Source organism: Cibotium barometz, chromosome 35 (assembly GCF_041138505.1).
Source record: "Cibotium barometz isolate CiBa-2024 chromosome 35, ASM4113850v1, whole genome shotgun sequence".
In the NCBI taxonomy this organism is placed as follows: domain Eukaryota; kingdom Viridiplantae; phylum Streptophyta; class Polypodiopsida; order Cyatheales; family Cibotiaceae; genus Cibotium; species Cibotium barometz.
The window spans coordinates 42,316,881-42,334,197 of record NC_141080.1 but is presented as its reverse complement, the minus strand read 5'-3'; the positions used below and the strand labels follow the sequence as shown (position 1 = coordinate 42,334,197).

At 36.9% G+C, this 17,317-nt stretch overlaps 1 pseudogene across 1 annotated transcript in view; it reads right to left on the bottom strand.

Moving 5' to 3' along the window:
- LOC147618464 (sugar transport protein MST4-like) overlaps window positions 1-15,539 on the bottom strand; it is a 160,089-nt pseudogene extending 144,550 nt beyond the window's left edge. The window contains exons 1-3 of the transcript XR_015262137.1: window positions 15,356-15,539; window positions 15,080-15,112; window positions 14,320-14,412 (exon numbers count right to left, since the gene is read on the bottom strand). The product of XR_015262137.1 is annotated as a sugar transport protein MST4-like (transcript). The remainder of the gene's footprint in view (window positions 1-14,319; window positions 14,413-15,079; window positions 15,113-15,355) is intronic.
- Between the last annotated feature and the right edge of the window lie 1,778 nt (window positions 15,540-17,317).

Here is a 17,317-nt window from a genome sequence, read left to right as displayed (position 1 = left end):
TGGGTCATGAGTATGACCATTTCTTGAGTGAGAGAGAGAAATTACATAAAAACCATTAGAATTTAAATATAAATGAAAATTAACTTCTATAGCATTTATTAAATTATGTAACTCTTCACTACTATTCACCAATTAACTTCAATAGCATTTAAAAAACCATACCAATTAAACTTCTCAAGCTTGAGAGGGGTTGAGAAGAGAGAATCATTGAGAAATTATAGAAAAGATCAAAATTCAATATACTTACCTTATGATTTGCTTGATTCTTTATTCACGGTAGAGGCCCCCAACCAATCAATTGGTTTAGTGTGTTGATGGAGCCACCAATGGGGATTGAAGAAAGAGAGAAGTATCAAAAACTAGTGAATTATTAAAGAATTCACAGTTCTTGGCTTAGGTAGAGTAGAGTAACAATGCCTAAGACACTCTATATTTTGGCTTAGGTGGAGTAGAGTAACAAAGCATAAGACTCTATCTAATTTGGCTTAGGTGGAGTAGAGTAACAAAGCATAAGACACTATCTAATTAGGCTTAGGTGGAGTAGAGTAACAAAGCATAAGACTCTATCTAATTAGGCTTAGGTGGAGTAGAGTAACAAGGCATAAGACACTATATATTTTAGCTTAGGTGGAGTAGAGTAACAAAGCATAAGACACTATCTAATTTGGCTTAGGTGGAGTAGAGTAACAAAGCATAAGACTCTATCTAATTTGGCTTAGGTGGAGTAGAGTAACAAGCATAAGAGACTATATATTTTGGCTTAGGTGGAGTAGAGTAACAAAGCATAAGAGACTATATGTTTTGGCTTAGGTGGAGTAGAGTAACAAGCATAAGAGACTATATATTTTGGCTTAGGTGGAGTAGAGTAACAAAGCATAAGAGACTATATATTTTGGCTTAGGTGGAGTAGAGTAACAAAGCATAAGAGACTATGTTTTTTTTCAACAAGGGGAGGCTTCTATTTATAGGAAAATTTGAGCTCCTAACCAAACAAACTGATTCTAGAATTTTCCAAGTCAGTTTGGTCACTTTTTGACCATTTTTAGGTCACTTAAGCTAACTTTTTGGAACTAGACTTGAATTAGGAGAGAGGAGAGATAAAATATCTCAATTTTTATGAGTTTAAAACTCATTCAAGCATGTGAAATATGCACCTCCTTTAAAGAACTCCCCTTCCTTACATATGTGTCATAATGGAATCATTTTAATATTACTCATAGTTTTTTACTAATAAACCTTGTACATTTTCAACTCTTCATCTTATGTGAGCATTTAAGGGACTCCCCTTCCTTACATATGTGTCATAATAAAATCATTATTCCCAAAATATCTCATATTTTTAATATTGCTCATAGTTTTTTACTAATAAACCTTGTACATTTTTAACTCTTCATCTTATGTGAAATATGCACCTTCTTTAAAGAACTTCCCTTCCTTACATATGTGTTTATTTACTAATAAACCTTGTACATTTTCAACTCTTCATCTTATGTGAAATATGCACCTCCTTTAAAGAATTCCCCTTCCTTACATATGTGTTTATTTACTAATAAACCTTGTACATTTTCAACTCTTCATCTTATGTGAACATTTACTCAATTTTGGGTATCTTCTTTTACAATTTGGATTTATCTCCTCCCTACACATGGATTGATGCTATTGGCCCATAGGAGCCTTAATTGGACCATAATCAAAAAAAATTTCTGAAAATCTAAACCCTTTAAACTAAGGTTCTTTATACCTATTGCCAATTAATTCCAATTGCACATTGGAAAATTCTTTTTAAATTTCTGTTTCAGGGAAACTCATTTGAATTATAAGAGATATTTTTTATCCAAAAATATTCAAAATCTGAATATTCTCTCTCTAGAATATTTTCTCTCTCTAGGTTAAAACAGCCACAAACAAGACCTCTTATATTTTAGAAAAGGAATTGATTACAGGGGAATATACTAGACATCAAAAAGGGGTTGGGGGAGGAATCTTACACGATCTGTCTCATGGTGTGTGAAAAGAATCTTCTCATGGTGTGGCATAGGTTTCCCTGCAGAGGCATTTGGATGCATTACGGACCTTTTGGAAGAAATGGGACCTTACTGCTGTGAACCTTAGAGAGACCAAGGTCATGATCTTTAACACCTCCTCACAGTGGATAACTAGATCTGCAGTACAGTTTACATACAGTGGAGAGCCTGTGGAGTATGTTACTTCATATGCATACCTTGGGATCACTTTTGGTGGACCTCGGTTCTCAATGCGAAAGGCTGTCGATGCTAGATTTCGCTCACACTCCTCTAAATGATCACGTACCATAGCCTAGAATGACCAAATGGAAGGTAGCATAGTCTCATGGAATGAACGCGTAAGGCCAAAAATTCTCCTCATCCTCCACACTACAACTACAACTGGAATATCTACTAACTCGCTCACACTCCTCTAAATGATCATGTACCATAGCCTAGAATGAGAAAATGGAAGGTAGCATAGTCTCATGGAATGAACGCGTAAGGCCATAAATTCTCCTCATCCTCCACACTACAACATCCTCCTCATGGCCAGGTAGTTTCCCACTAGGAAAGCCCTCTCTCAGGAAAAATTATATTCATCAAATCATGACGCTGAGAAGTCACACCTACTAGAGTTTTAACAAACCGTGTGCCATATCGCCTAAAGTAGGTCCTACACTGCCACCAACATATAAATGAGGCTACTCTGAGCATCCTCCTCTCACAAGCATGGAAAGGATAGATAGGGTGGAACTGAAGAAAAAATAATTCAATGAATGATGACCAATTATTGAATGAAGCACGATCACCCAATTGGATAGCTAGTGCTATTCTCAGTGTAGGAATTTCCTGTTTAATGGAAAATATTACATCTGTCCCATAGACTATATTAAATGGAGAATTTTTCGTAGTAACTTTATAGGCTGTACGGTATGCCCATACTGCTTCATATAATTGCTCATCCCAATCCCATCTATTCTCAACTATTGTTTTTGTTAATATACAATAAAGAATGCAATTAGTAACTTCCACCTAACTCTTTGCTTACGGATAGTACTATGTAGATTTATGATATTTAATCTTATAGAGTTTAGTTAATTCCTTAATTGTCTCATTTAGAAAATGAGAACCCCGATAACCTACTAGCTCTAATGGGCACCCAAATTGTGTAATAATATCTCATATAGAAACTTGGCAACATGCGCACTGCCCTATCTGTCTTTAGAGGTTTTGCCTCTACCACTATTTCACATAATCTATACACACCAATATATATCGATTAGATAGATGTCTTAATGGGGGATCTATCAGGCCAAAAAAATCTACTCCCCACTTCTCAAAAGGACTCATAGTAGCTAAGATTGATATTAATGGAGTAGCAAATTGTTTCGATGGTCTACCAACTCGCTGACATTTATCACATTTTTGGCAATAATGATAACAATATTTATATAAAGTTGGCCACCAATATCATGCAAGGAGAACCTTACGAGTAGTCATCTCACTTGCAAAATGTCCTCTACATGGCTCATTGTGTAAAGCATTCAAAGTCGTTGGTGTTGAAATTAGAGCAATGTAATGAGCTATGGTGGATCAAACACTAGAATCAACATCATTAACAAAGTGATTAGCAAATAATTAAGATATAATTAGTGGGTAATTAACAAAGTGATTTACAAATAATTAAGATGTAATTAGTGGGTAATTAACAAATAGATTAACATAGGCATGGAGACTCAAAAACCAACAAATTCTCATTAGGGCAATGCCTCAATTTATAGAGTTTACATCCAAGCATCTAATCCCACTAATTTCTCCATGATTCACTCCACCTCTTTTCCTTGATTCTCTCCACCTCTTCACTTTTCCCAGAATATCTCCACACTTCCTAAATCTTCTCATGCTACCCTTTATTCTCTCCCAGTAGATTCTTCTCACCTTTTCACAGGTTTTTTCACATTTACTCATTCTCTTTTACAGCCTCTAACCAAGGGCTTGTTCTCGCACACACCCTATTCAATTGTATTTTCAACACCTCCCCTCAAGTGAATAATCCTAGCACACCTAGACCCTATACCAAGTTTCTCTCTTACTTGATAGCCCACAACCAGTGCCTCAAGTCCCTAAACTTTATAGTCCTTGACACTCTCTCTTTCTATGTGTCCAAGGCTACTATAAGTGCCCGCGACCTTGATTAAAGTGCTCACACATACATCTATCAAGTAGATTCTTCTCACCTTTTCATAGGTTCTTTCACATTTACTCATTCTTTTACAGCCTCTAACCAAGGGCTTGTTCCCGCACACACCCTATTCACTTGTATTTTCAACAGTTGGGACTTCATCCTCACGTTCACATTAACAATAAATTCCTTCTCAAGGGAAATATTTATATAGATACCCACCCAGCAAGTTATAAGATCTAGATTTTAACAAAAGCTTTTTCTTTTCCCACCTATCCATAGCGATTGGATATCGAGCGGTGCTCAAAAGGTTAACAATGTGTGCATACCCACGGAACTTGTGTTTCTACTAAAAATAATTGAGCATTAGGAATATCGTCCTTTACACCTACCTCTTGGTCATCAGTCTCAGTAATCTAGTTAAATGATGCGCTAGCACGTGCATCTTTCCCACTTTCGTCACACTACTTGGAAATAAAACTCTTGAAATAAAAGCATCCAATGAATCACTTGTCTCATTAACTCTGGCTTATTCAAGAGGTATTTCAAGGCCTCATGTGATTGACACAAAATATAAATTTATTTCCTAGTAGATAATGACAAAACTTCTCAACTGAGAACACCATTGATAAGCATTCCTTTTATGTCATTGTATAGTTTTTCTTTGCATCATTGAGATTCCTACTCGCATAATAGATAGGATGATCCACTTTATTATCATCTAATTGGCATAAAACAGCACCCACTACTGTTATGGAAGTATCCGCCCCCGTGGATATGAAATTCCTTCATCCAATCCGGAGGTACCAAGATCAAAGCTTCCACTAACTTCTATTTGAGAAGCTTAAAGGCCCTTTGACACGTATCAGTCCACAGATATGGATTGTCCTTCCGTAACAACGTAGTTAAGGAAAAATCTATAACTACAATTGTAATAAAATGTTGATAGTAGTTTACATATGGCCTAGGAACCCATGCAGCTGTTTAAGGGTTTGAGGCAGTGGTGGTAACTCACTAATTTTCTATATTGTACTATTATCCATGCTGTCTTTGGATACCATATGGCCAAAAAGTCCTTTACTCACTCCAAACACGCACTTATCTAGGTTTATAGATATACCACATGAACTAAAAGAATACCTTTACTGGCTCCAAAAACACACTTACCTAACCTAAAAGAGTAACTTTACTCACTCCAAACATGCACTTATCTAGGTTTAGAGATATACCTACCTATGCACTCCTATCAAACACCTAATCCAGCTTTTCTAGCATATCCTTACAGGTGCCACAAACACAAGAGTCATCTAAGAATATCTCCATCCATTTCCGTAGAAACTCTTGATAAGAAGATATCATAACGTTGAAATGTGGCAAGGGCATTGCAAAATCCAAAAGGCATCACTCTATAAGGAAATGTTCCCCATTGGTTGGTAAATGTAGTCTTGGGTTGGTCTTCAGGATGAATCAGCACGTGATTATATCCACTGCAGCCATCCATGAAAGAATAAATCTCATAGCCTACTACTTTGTTTAGAACTTGATCAATGAATGGCAAGGGAAAGTGGTCCTTCTTTGTTTTATTATTTAATTGCCATTAATCCACACAAATACGAATCTTCTTATTCTTTATCACAATAGATGAGACCCATTCACTCTATAAGACACTAGATAGATGAGACCTACTTCTAGTAACGTAGTGATTTCCTCTTTAACTAGCTACACATAAACTGGGCTTGTGTGACGTTGTCATTGACAAACAAGACGTGCATTGGGATCTAGGTCAATATAGTGTTGGTATAACTCTGGTTTAATCCTTTTCAAGTCCTTGTAAGTCCATGCAAACACACACTAATGTTTGACTAAGACATTTTGAAGACCTTTAAATGGGATCCCTCCAATGAAGATCCAATTAGCATAGATTTTCCTTTTGATACCTCAAATTTTATCAATTCGACATCAGAACCACCTACATAACTAGACCAAGCTTTCTTAGGAGAGATACTCTAGGAATCTCTTGAGAGGAGACACACATCGGTACTTCCTCTAGAAGACTGTGTGGATTTGACTTAACTTTCCCTTTCCCTTCATCCTTCACAATGATGGACACAAGCACATAAGGCACAATCTCATGACACTCATAAAACTCCTTTTCCTACGTCTCCTTTAACTCCACCATCAAGCAATCAAGTACTATTTTTGGTTCCCTATCCTCAACTTCCTTAGATACATGCAAGGTACAAGGACTCCTTTTCCTCATCTATAGCCCTCTCGCTACTTGCTTTTGTCGCTTCTTACGTTTCCTTTGTCCTTTGTCAATGTACTTGTCTTTTGTAGATCCCTTCTCCCATCTCCAAAGGTCTCCTATATCCACCGTGGGTTGGGATTGATTTTCCCTTATGGGAGATATTACCTTTTTGCATATCTTGCGCATTCTCTGCTGTGCATGATCAAATAGTGGAGTACTTGCATGTCCAGCCTCTTGTCTCCAAGGATCGACTTTTCTCTTTAATCAGTTGAATGTAACCTTCATTTAAGGCTACTATCTTCTTCAATGCACATATAACTTTTTGTTTTTCTCTCTCAAATTGTTGAATAAGAGCGTACTCCTTCTGCCTAAGTTGGCATATAAACAGTTCTCATTCTTGTATAATCAGGTTTCTAAGGTAGCATCTAATGAGGCAATTTCTTCCTTGTGATACCCATCTTCCATCACTCGTAATTCCTTGCTTTGGCATGACTCTCATAAATCTTGCACATTATCTATTTCTAGACACAATATCACTCCTCTTTCTACCCTTAATTCTTCTTCAGCTCTGCTATCTTTTCTTCATCTATCTCAACACACCACTACCTTAATTCATTTATGCTATAGTTTCCAATCTCACCTAAGTCATTTTTTGAATTAAAATTTTGATCCATATTCTCCATGCATTGTTTACTGAGGTATTCCCTACCTTTACTCTTTCCCACCACGAACTTCTTTTCCTTTCGAGTTTCTTCATCCAATGCTTCACAATAGTCCCCACAAGTATCAAATGGACTTTTAACATCTTCATCACTCACTATAGTTTCCTTCTTTCCCTCTCGCTCACACCCTCTACCCTTAATTTCTAAATTCTCCTAAACACTCTCCTTATCTTCCACCATGACACTTTCTATCATTAAGCAATCAGTTTTCCATTTTGATGTAGATAACCATTTTGTGATTTCACTGTCCAAGTCATTCCCTGATGAATAATGCACTTTGTATTCTCCTAACCGATTTTGTTTTACATAGTTTCATTGGTGTACTGCGTTAGCTTCCATGTTATCACCCAAGGGAGATACACCACATCGTAAAGCTCTAATCAACCATGAAAATGGTTGTTCACCTTGAGAACTCATTTCCTCGCTCACGCTTGTGGCTTCTCCTTTGGAGACATCCCCACCATAATCTGTGTGGTATCTTCCTTTTGAATATTTCCCTAAGCCACTCCTTAGGCACTACTCTTATCATCTCGAGGGCCAATTGTGATCAAGACCTTGTGCTAACTTTGGTCACAAAAACGAGCTTGCAAAAGCCATGGTCACCCCAACAAAATAGGATGTGATGTAACATGAGAAGTAGGACGTACAACTAAGAAGCTAATTCTAAACTCAAGTATTGTAATAGTGGTATTTAGGGCTCGCAACACCCCTAAGGATTTAACTCTTTGTTGATCCGCTAATAATACAACTAAATTAGTTGGCTCTAGATTCTTTAATCCTAACTCTTCCATAGTTTGCTCTGTCATTAAGTTGACAACCTCTCCACCATCTAATTGTGCTCCTAGAATTGACATATTGTCTATGTTCACATCAATCACAGGAGTCCCTAGATAACCTTTCAACGAGTCTCTTGTTTTGTCTCTCTCTCTATTCCCTGCAACACTCATCCATTCTATTATTACTATTCCTTTTCTAGTTGCTCCACTCTATCCTCTCTTCTATATAACTAACTACTTCATAAATCATGGGTAAAGACTCACTAGACTTTCTTGCATACAATTCTTTTAAGGGTTGAATTACACTACTGAATTCTCTAATGAAGCGTCTAAAGTATGCCAAACTGCCTAATAAAGTTGCCAGTTCTGCCCTACTAATAGGTCTATCCATAACAAAAAGGAAATTTTGCTTTCTCACAAGCGAGAAGTTTGATCTTCCCACAATGTTTCTAAATCTTCTAATTCCTCCTTTACTTTCAGGAGAAATCCTACTTTCATACCACTACAGAGGAGGAAATACTTCCTTAGATCCTTGTAACGTACTTTGTGTGGTATGGTAGTTAAAGGTCTAGGTCCTTGCCAATATCCACTGCCAGTGGAAAAGGTAATAGTCTCTAATTCTATCTTATCTACTAGCCCCGACTAATTGGATAGCCAAGTGGTTAGGGTCGGAGTCCTCTACGTATTCAAGGTCATAAATGTTGATGCTGCAAAGAGTCAACCCTTTTTTCTTTTTCCCTTGTTCACTTGTCTCTCTCTCAAGAGAGGGGGAGTGTTGAGATATCAAGCTCAACTAGTGATGGCGAATATTGATGACCCGCCTGGGTGATGGCTTCCGCACACATGCCACTTTGGAGTACTAGAGTTATGGCATAGTTATTGCACTAGCTTATATAGTCGAGTTCACACTATGGACCGTTGACCATTGAATGTTATTGTAGGAGAGTACTTTCTTTTAAAGTATGTACTCTTCTCGTACTCTTATCTTCTTAGATATATGGTTGTAGAGAAGAGAAGAAGATAATAGAAAAAGAAGACATCCATCTCTCTCTTGTGTCATTATCTCTCTTGTGTGTGTGTGTTTTGCTTACAAGGAACACAATCTCTCCCTCTCTCCCACATTCTCTTTATGCCGTGGAGAGAAAATGATGTTGAAACATATTGACCTCTACTCTAAGAGTAGACTTTAATTTGGCAATAAATTTGCATCATTGGTCCTTCTATCTCACTCTTTTAATGGCTTAAAGTTGGATGAGAACATGCCAAACTTGTACACATATACCTGTATAGTCTATTTGTCAAGTTGGCGAAGTATACCCCATTGTTGTTGATGTGCTCTAGGGGGCAATAAATTATTTTTGATGAGACTTTGGAACTCCTTCCAAGTTTTTGGTCTTTCTCGTCTTTTCTTGGTTGCATTCCACCATAATGATGCACTCTCAACCAAATGATTTACAACACACTTGCCCTTATCCTTCTCAAAAAATTCCTCCCTAAAGAAATAGTTATCAAGTTGCCTATTCCATGATAATAACATCTTTCCATCCTTCTTACAATCAAAATTTTAGAATGTGAAAGCTTTATGAGAAAATTGCTTTTCTTTCCTTTTTGTTTCTCTTACTCTTGGAAAGTCTCCTTGATAGTACACCAAATGTCAAGTTTAAGTTCAAGTTTAAGTTCAACACTCCAAGCTTGTATCCTTCTAGAGATGAGTTCTTCCAATTCTATTTCCTTTGCTCATTCCTAATTTAATTGATCTTGAATAGATAGGAAAATAGAAGGCGTTTGTGGGTTTGTCATGATGAGGGATAGAGAAAGAAAAATAAAATTATAAAAATTAGATAATAATTAAGATAAGCAAGAAAACATGTGCCGAATAATATGACCTTGCTTCAAATTTAATGAGGTCGTATGCCGTCCCAATTTTGTAGAGTAAGAATCAACAACTTCAAGTTTAAGAGCCCATAAAGTAGTCTTGGAAGCTTTGAGAAAGAGATGCCGAAGAAGCCCAAAAGGTGGAAAGATTTGATGCTCAAATTGCTCTTAAACCCTAGATGAAATCCTAAATTAGCAAGGCTAGAAAAATCTTGGAAGATGCCCAATTATACTTACGTTGTCTTCTTCCTCTTGGATCCTCTCACGAGTGTTCTTGTTCTTCTTAAGATACCTAATGTAAACACTATGTCTCCCTAGGTAAGCTCTTAGCCATAGATAGCTTAGCATTTCTTGGTAGTTGGCTTACTCATTCTAGATCCAAGTCTTCAAAGGTTACTTGATCATTAACACTCATACTATTCTATCCTTTTTATAGCACATGCTACACTCTCGTTGAACACACCAAAAAATGACCCCTGATTGCTCTATTCTTAATATACCTCTAAATTGGGTTTCTAGCTAGCCAAGTATTAGGCTAGTACGCTACGTAAGGGTATCAAAGTGCTAATATCTCTCTAAATTCACTTTCAATTTCACTTCTCTTTCTCACCTTCCTATGCCTCACTGTCTCACAATGTCTTGTAGTCCAACTAGTCCTTGTAGTCTCCTAAATAAACCACTCTTGGTCTAACTCATGCTATATTATCAAGGGTTCTAATACCATTATTTGGTTATTCTCAACATCTAAGGTCTGCAAAATACTCTCTAGAGAGCATAACCAAGAAGCCCCTCTCATTGTATCACACTTATACGCCCAAGGGTACTTTAACTAGCCCTTCACTATGCTCAAAATGAGGCAAATTTACAAAGCAACTATGATCAAATCATCTCATATCAAAATCAAACTTCATAGGAACTTATGAAACAATAAAAAATTCAATTTCTATTAAGCAGCTTTCCCTTAATTCCCTTTATAACTCTCATTATTTATCCTACACTCAGCTAGGGAATATGGTCATTTTGAACTACAACTATAACATCTACTTAAAATCTGACAAAAATCTCTTACATAGTCAAATAAATACTTAAGTGATCTAGGGTCCTAGGTCAACTCTTTCGCAAATCCCTCACACATCAGGGGGAACAAGAGTCCTCTAAGGAATCCTTAAAAATGGTAAATTTGAACTACATCCCTATGTTAGACTTAGAATCTATCCAATCACTTTCACACAAGGAAAAGAAGAATTAAAATAATTCTTTTTTTTAACCATCTCCAAATCCCTTAAGCTTTGAGGGATATCAAGTTTCTAAAGATACCCTCGAATTTATTAAAAACTTCATTTTATTTTTCTTTGGGAATTTATCTAAGATTTTTTTATCATAATCCAAAATCTTAAACATTGGGAAACTTAACCCTATTTTTCCAAAATTATCTAAAGTATTTTACTTATTATAGATAATTATCTCCATATTTAGCAATTTTTCAAAAACAAGGAAAATCGTTTTCTATAATTAGAAAACAACATCAAAACACTCTCACAAATTATTGTGTCAACACTCAAATACTAACTCAACACTAAAATGAAACTTAACCCTAAAATCCTTGACTAACTAATTATTTTAGTTAAATTACCAAAATATCCTAATTTTGGAATTTAATTAATAATTAGTAAAATATCTAAAAATAATCCCAAAAAATTAACATAGCTTTTATTTATTTTTTTCTTGCTATTTTTGGACACTTTACACACATCTGATCAATTCTTGAAATAGTTCATTGATTAACTAATTATTTTAGTTAAATTACCAAAATAACCTAATCTTGGAAATTAATTAATAATTAGTAAAATATCCAAAAATAATCCCAAAAAATTAACATAGATTTTATTCATTTATTTCTTTCTATGTTTGCACACTTTACACATACTTGATAATTTCCTTAAATAGTTCATTCATTAACCCTAAAACAGCTCGTAATTTTAAATAATTCATTCTAATTAGAAAAACTCCTCGAACTTGGTAAGAAAAATCATGATTCACTGTATTAGAACATGCCATTTATCTATTTTAAATAAATTTACTTAAATCATGATTCACTATATTAGAACATGCCATTTATTTGTTTTAAATAAATTTACTTAATTACTTATTAGATTATTTATATTCACTAATTATGCATTGATCACCATTGAAATTAGGGCACCAACCTCAAGAACATGGAAGAATTTGATTAGGAAAATTCAATAGTGTTGTTGCCTCTGATGTTTCCACCTTCTCCAAGCCTAATCCTCCAATGAAGCTCCTAATCTCTCACAATCCCTACTAATCACTCATAGAATAACATACATAGAGAAGGGGATGCATAAATATGAGAGATAGAAGTATAGAATAGCCAAATATTGCTGCAAATCACCCTCCTTAGTCCCACGATGATGATAAAGAAGTTCTTCCTTTCTCCCCTCCACGATTGTAACCACCTCCCTCTTCATGTAAAATCCAATAATATAATTTTTTTAATAATTCTACATCTTTCACATCTCTAGACCTTAGTAATCAAAAAAATACATTCTAGTACCCTCAATTCTCAATTCCAAGTTCTCCCCTAGCTCCTTAGGCTTGAGGAACATCCATGCAACAACACCATTGCATCCTCGAAGTATATTAAATTGTTAATTGTTTCGTCGAATTTTGTCAAATACGGGTAAAATATTATCAAAAAATCCTAAAAATAAGGATAAATACCAAAAATGATAAGAAAACCAAATGAACCTTAAAATCCTAATTTTTGGCTAAAAATAGCTTATTTTTCTTATTTCTAATGCTAAAAATGGCTGAAATAGCTAAAAAATTATAATTTTATGCTCTGAAAAATACTAAAATTAGGCCCAAAAACAAGATTATCACCTATACCACCTTGGTTGGACCTAACAGAAGAGGAACTACAAGAATCTAGCAAGGACAATGATGAACTGCTCTTTTACATTGATATTTTCTTGAGTCTAGTCCTTGAAACTCAGGTGTAATCCTACTTCTCCAATAATTCCCCTAGTTTCAATGTCACATGCTTTCAAAGCTTTTAAACATCACAATTAACACATATGTTTATCCGCTCAATATTTCAAACAAGGTTGCATATTATTACTATGAATTATCTCTCCGATGCTTGAGTAAAATTGCACACTCCTGTAGAACACCCTTGAGGCTCCAGCCGATCCTGAACTCTCACTCTAGCTATGCAATGACAAACGTCTTTCTGACCTCATCTTGGTCCCTGCATTTAAATGAAAACTCTATGTTTATTAATCAGATTAATTACAATTTACAACCATCTCATATTACATCTCAAAGATATGTCACCCCCATAGCTTGTGGACCTCAGGTATATAGAGGTCCATGAGGTCTTGAAGAAGACAACAGAAAACCTTGCATCCATCTTGGTTCACAATGTGTCCTCACACTTGTCGAATGGAGTGCTCTATGCCTACGTTCCCTATTTAAGATTGTGGTACCAACGGTGGTGGGACTGGTTGCTCAAGTGCATCTATGATACTCTGATCATCACTCCTATGAGAAAATTAAAACAAATAGTTATTAGACACTAAAATTAAAATAAATAGCTACTACTAGACATTGTAATAACTAGTATAACATACAAAACATACTTCATACCTATGTTGATGATGCCTCTGTTGAGGATCCTGGGTGACATAACCAGGCCCCTATGTACCTCTCCTCTATGTCGTGTGAAAAATTGACCAAATATAACTATTATATCAATTTTTAAACAAATGATAGCTCAAAAGAGACAAATTATAGAAATTATACATACTCATCTAGCTACGCGGTGCCACATCTTGCTCTTGCTCTTGCTTTTGATCCTTTGTCATCACATCAGCTCCTGTTCCTAATCCTCCAACGCCAGCTCCGGCTCTTGACCCTGACCCTCCTGCTCTACAAGTCGGGTGGTTCATGCCCTGTGTCAGCCAACTTCTTATGGACAAATAATAATATTCTAATGTTTTTAGTGATGGACGACTATACTTGCTCACGATTTAATCTCACCCTCAAGACATGCTGACCGACTGATAAATAAAAGTAATGATGCTGGCCGCTGACTACTTTAATAAGGTTGTTTTATGCTGGTCGACAACCCATGGGGAGGCTATAATGTTGTGGGATCAACAACCAATAGGCATGTGTAGAGTAGCCCACTGGGTGCCCAAGCCCTCCTATGGCCTAGAAGTTATCCTTTATGGGATGGCTATGCCATGGCCTGGCCCAAGGCTTACATAAATTATCCTAATTCAAACCTAAAACTAAGGTTGACACTAGATGCACTATCTAATAAATTCTCCAAGTGGGTTAAGAGGACTAACACTTAATTGAGTGGTGCACTGATGTAGAGCCAAAAGTATGGTTACTACTTGTAGCCTGCCCTCATGCAGCTTAATGTTTTGGCATGTCCCAGTGGGACCCACATGTTCAAACTCTTCAAAACTTGATTGCTCACCTGTATACACATTGGGTATACTCATCCGAGTATCAAAACCCATGCCAATGTCATCTATAACATCAGAAACATCAAAAATAGGGTTGTTATAAACTGCAATCCCCATGCCTCTACGGTCACACATGGCTATAAATGCATCTAGACACGTTGGTTTTGCGTAGGGTTTGACCTGCTCATATTCCAATATATCTACTAGACTCTCGTGATGTCATCTTGCCAATATAGCACTCCTATTCTCCTTGTGTGGACCTCGTGAAAATGATAACTTTGTGTGTTGTACACTACTTATAGCTTACCCTGTTGCTTACTGTTTTGACCTATCCTAGTAGGAACCACATGTCCAAACTATTCAGGTGATAATGGCTCACCTGTATAAACATTAGGTGTACTCATCCCATTTTTAAAAACCATGTGGATGTCATCTATGTAACATCAACAATATCAAAAATAGGGTTGCTCTAAACGGAAACCCCCATGCCTCTGTTGCCACCAAACCATGGCTGTAGATGGGTCCATGCACCTTGGCTTTGCCTAGGGTTTGACCTAGTGATATCCCAAAATATCTTCTAGACCCTTGTGATGTTATCTTGCCAATAATACTCCTATTTTGGTTGTGCGGACCTAGTGAAATTACAACTTTGCATGTTGTACACGACTTGTAGAGCTTGCCCTGCTACTTAATGTTTTGGCATGTCGTAGTGGGACCCACACGTTCAAAACATTATAACTTTATAAATCACTTATATACACATTGGTATACTCATCCGAGTATCAAAACGCATGTCGATGTCATCTGTAACATCAAAAACAACAAAAACAAACCTGTTATAAACTGCAATCCCCATGCCTCTGTGCCACCTAGACCATGGATGTAGACCGGTCTAGACACCTTGATTTTTCCTAGGGTTTATCTTGGTGATGTTTAATATATTTACTAGATGCTCATGATGTCAGCTTACTAGTTGCACTCCTTTTCTGGTTGTGTAGACCTGTTGAAAAAGACAACTTTGCATGTTGTACACTACTTGTAGCTTACCGTGTTGCTCATTGTTTTGACCTATCCTAATGGCACCCACGTGTCCAAAATCTTCAAGCAATGATGGCTCATCTGTATACACATTTGGTATACTCATCCGAGTATCAAAACCCATGTCGATGTCATCTGTAACATCAAAAACATCGAAAACTAGATTGCTATAATCTGCAGCTCCATGCCTCATGTTGCCACCTAGACCATAGCTATAGATCCATCCAAAAACCTTGGTTTTGCCTAGGGTTTAATATGTTGGTAGTACAATATATCTATAGACCCTCATGATGCTAGCTTACCAATAATATTCCTATTCTAGTTGTGCAGACCTGGTGAAAATTACAACTTTGCATGTTGTACACTACTTCTAGCATGCCCTGTTGCTTAATGTATTGGCATGTCCCAATGGGACTCACATGTGAAAACACTTCAAAGCTTTATGGCTCACTTGTATACACATTGGGGTATAGTACTCATCCGAGTATCAAAACCCATCACAATGTCATCTGTAACATCAAAAAATCAAAAACAAAGTTGTAAACTGGAGCCCCCATGCCTCTGCTGCCACCTAGACCATGGCTGTAAACTGGGTATAGTACTCATCCGAGTATCAAAACCCATCTCAAAGTCATTTATAACATCAAAAAATTGAAAACAGAGTTGTTGTAAACTGGAGCTCCCATGCCTCTACTGCCACCTAGACCATGGCTGTAAATGGGACTAGACTTATCTTGGTGATAGTCCAATATATCTACTAGATGCTCATGATGTTAGCATACAAATTTAACTCTTATTCTAGTTGTGAAGACTTGGTGAAAATGATAACTTTGCGTGTTGTACGCTACTTGTAGCTTATCGTGTTGCTCACTATTTTGACCTATCCCTGTGGGACCCACATGTCCAAACACTACAAGTGATGATGGCTCAACTGTGTACACATTGAGTGTACTCATCCTAGTATCTGTTGTGGATGTCATATGTAATATCAAAAACAGGGCATATCTATTGGCATGCTTAGGGAGCTACTAGGATGCATTGGGATCTCCTCGCGCATAGAGGGAGGATTCTAGAGGGGTGGCCTAACACTCTCCTAGATCCCTAGCTCACAAAACACAAGGACAAGGGAGGCATGGTGATGGAAAAGGCTCCAAAGCAAAACTCTCTTGAACCTCACACCAAAACACTCAAGGCCCTAGACTGCACTCTTAGGGGAGCTCCTCCTCAACCCTCTTAGTGATAAGCCAGGCCTAGTGGAGAAGAGAGTAGGGGCAAGCCCACACCTTTCCTTGCTCCTCCTTACTTCACATGCACGGGGCACATTAAGACTCTATCCAAAGAGAAACTTTAAGAATGGAATACAAATATATTCTAGTGAAATGGGAGAGAGAGGGAGAGAGGGAGAGGGAGAGAGGATAGGCACTTGATGATAGGAAAAGCCCACAATACAATCTTATTGATATGAAAAGTAGGGATACAAGCATAAGGATTACAAGGCTTGAGGATGGAGAGGATGACTAGAGTTATAGCCTAAGGATGATGGATATAGTGAAGGGTAATGGCTCCTATGGATGGATCTCTATTCTCTCTTGTGTTGGTTCCAAGACTATGACCCTTTTCATAGGCCTCCAAGAGTACAAAGATATTTCATATCATGAGATATTACAAGGTTTGGTGTTCTCTTAGCCTGCCATGTGGTGGGATATTTGGATAGATGAGGATATTTTGATAGATGGAGATACTTTGGATATCCAAGGTCAGTTAGGGTTACATGAGCTAAGATATCTCCAAGCTATTCTCCAAAATGAGCCTCTCCAAGGATATGTAGATGGTGTGTAGAGGCTTAGTGAATCCTCATGGATGTTTCTAGAAGTGGTGGGTTTCTCCCCACAAAAGAAAATCTTGAGATAATACCAAGCTTTGATATTTTGTTTCTTTATTACAAAAAAGGGAAGGTAGACTTTGCATGCC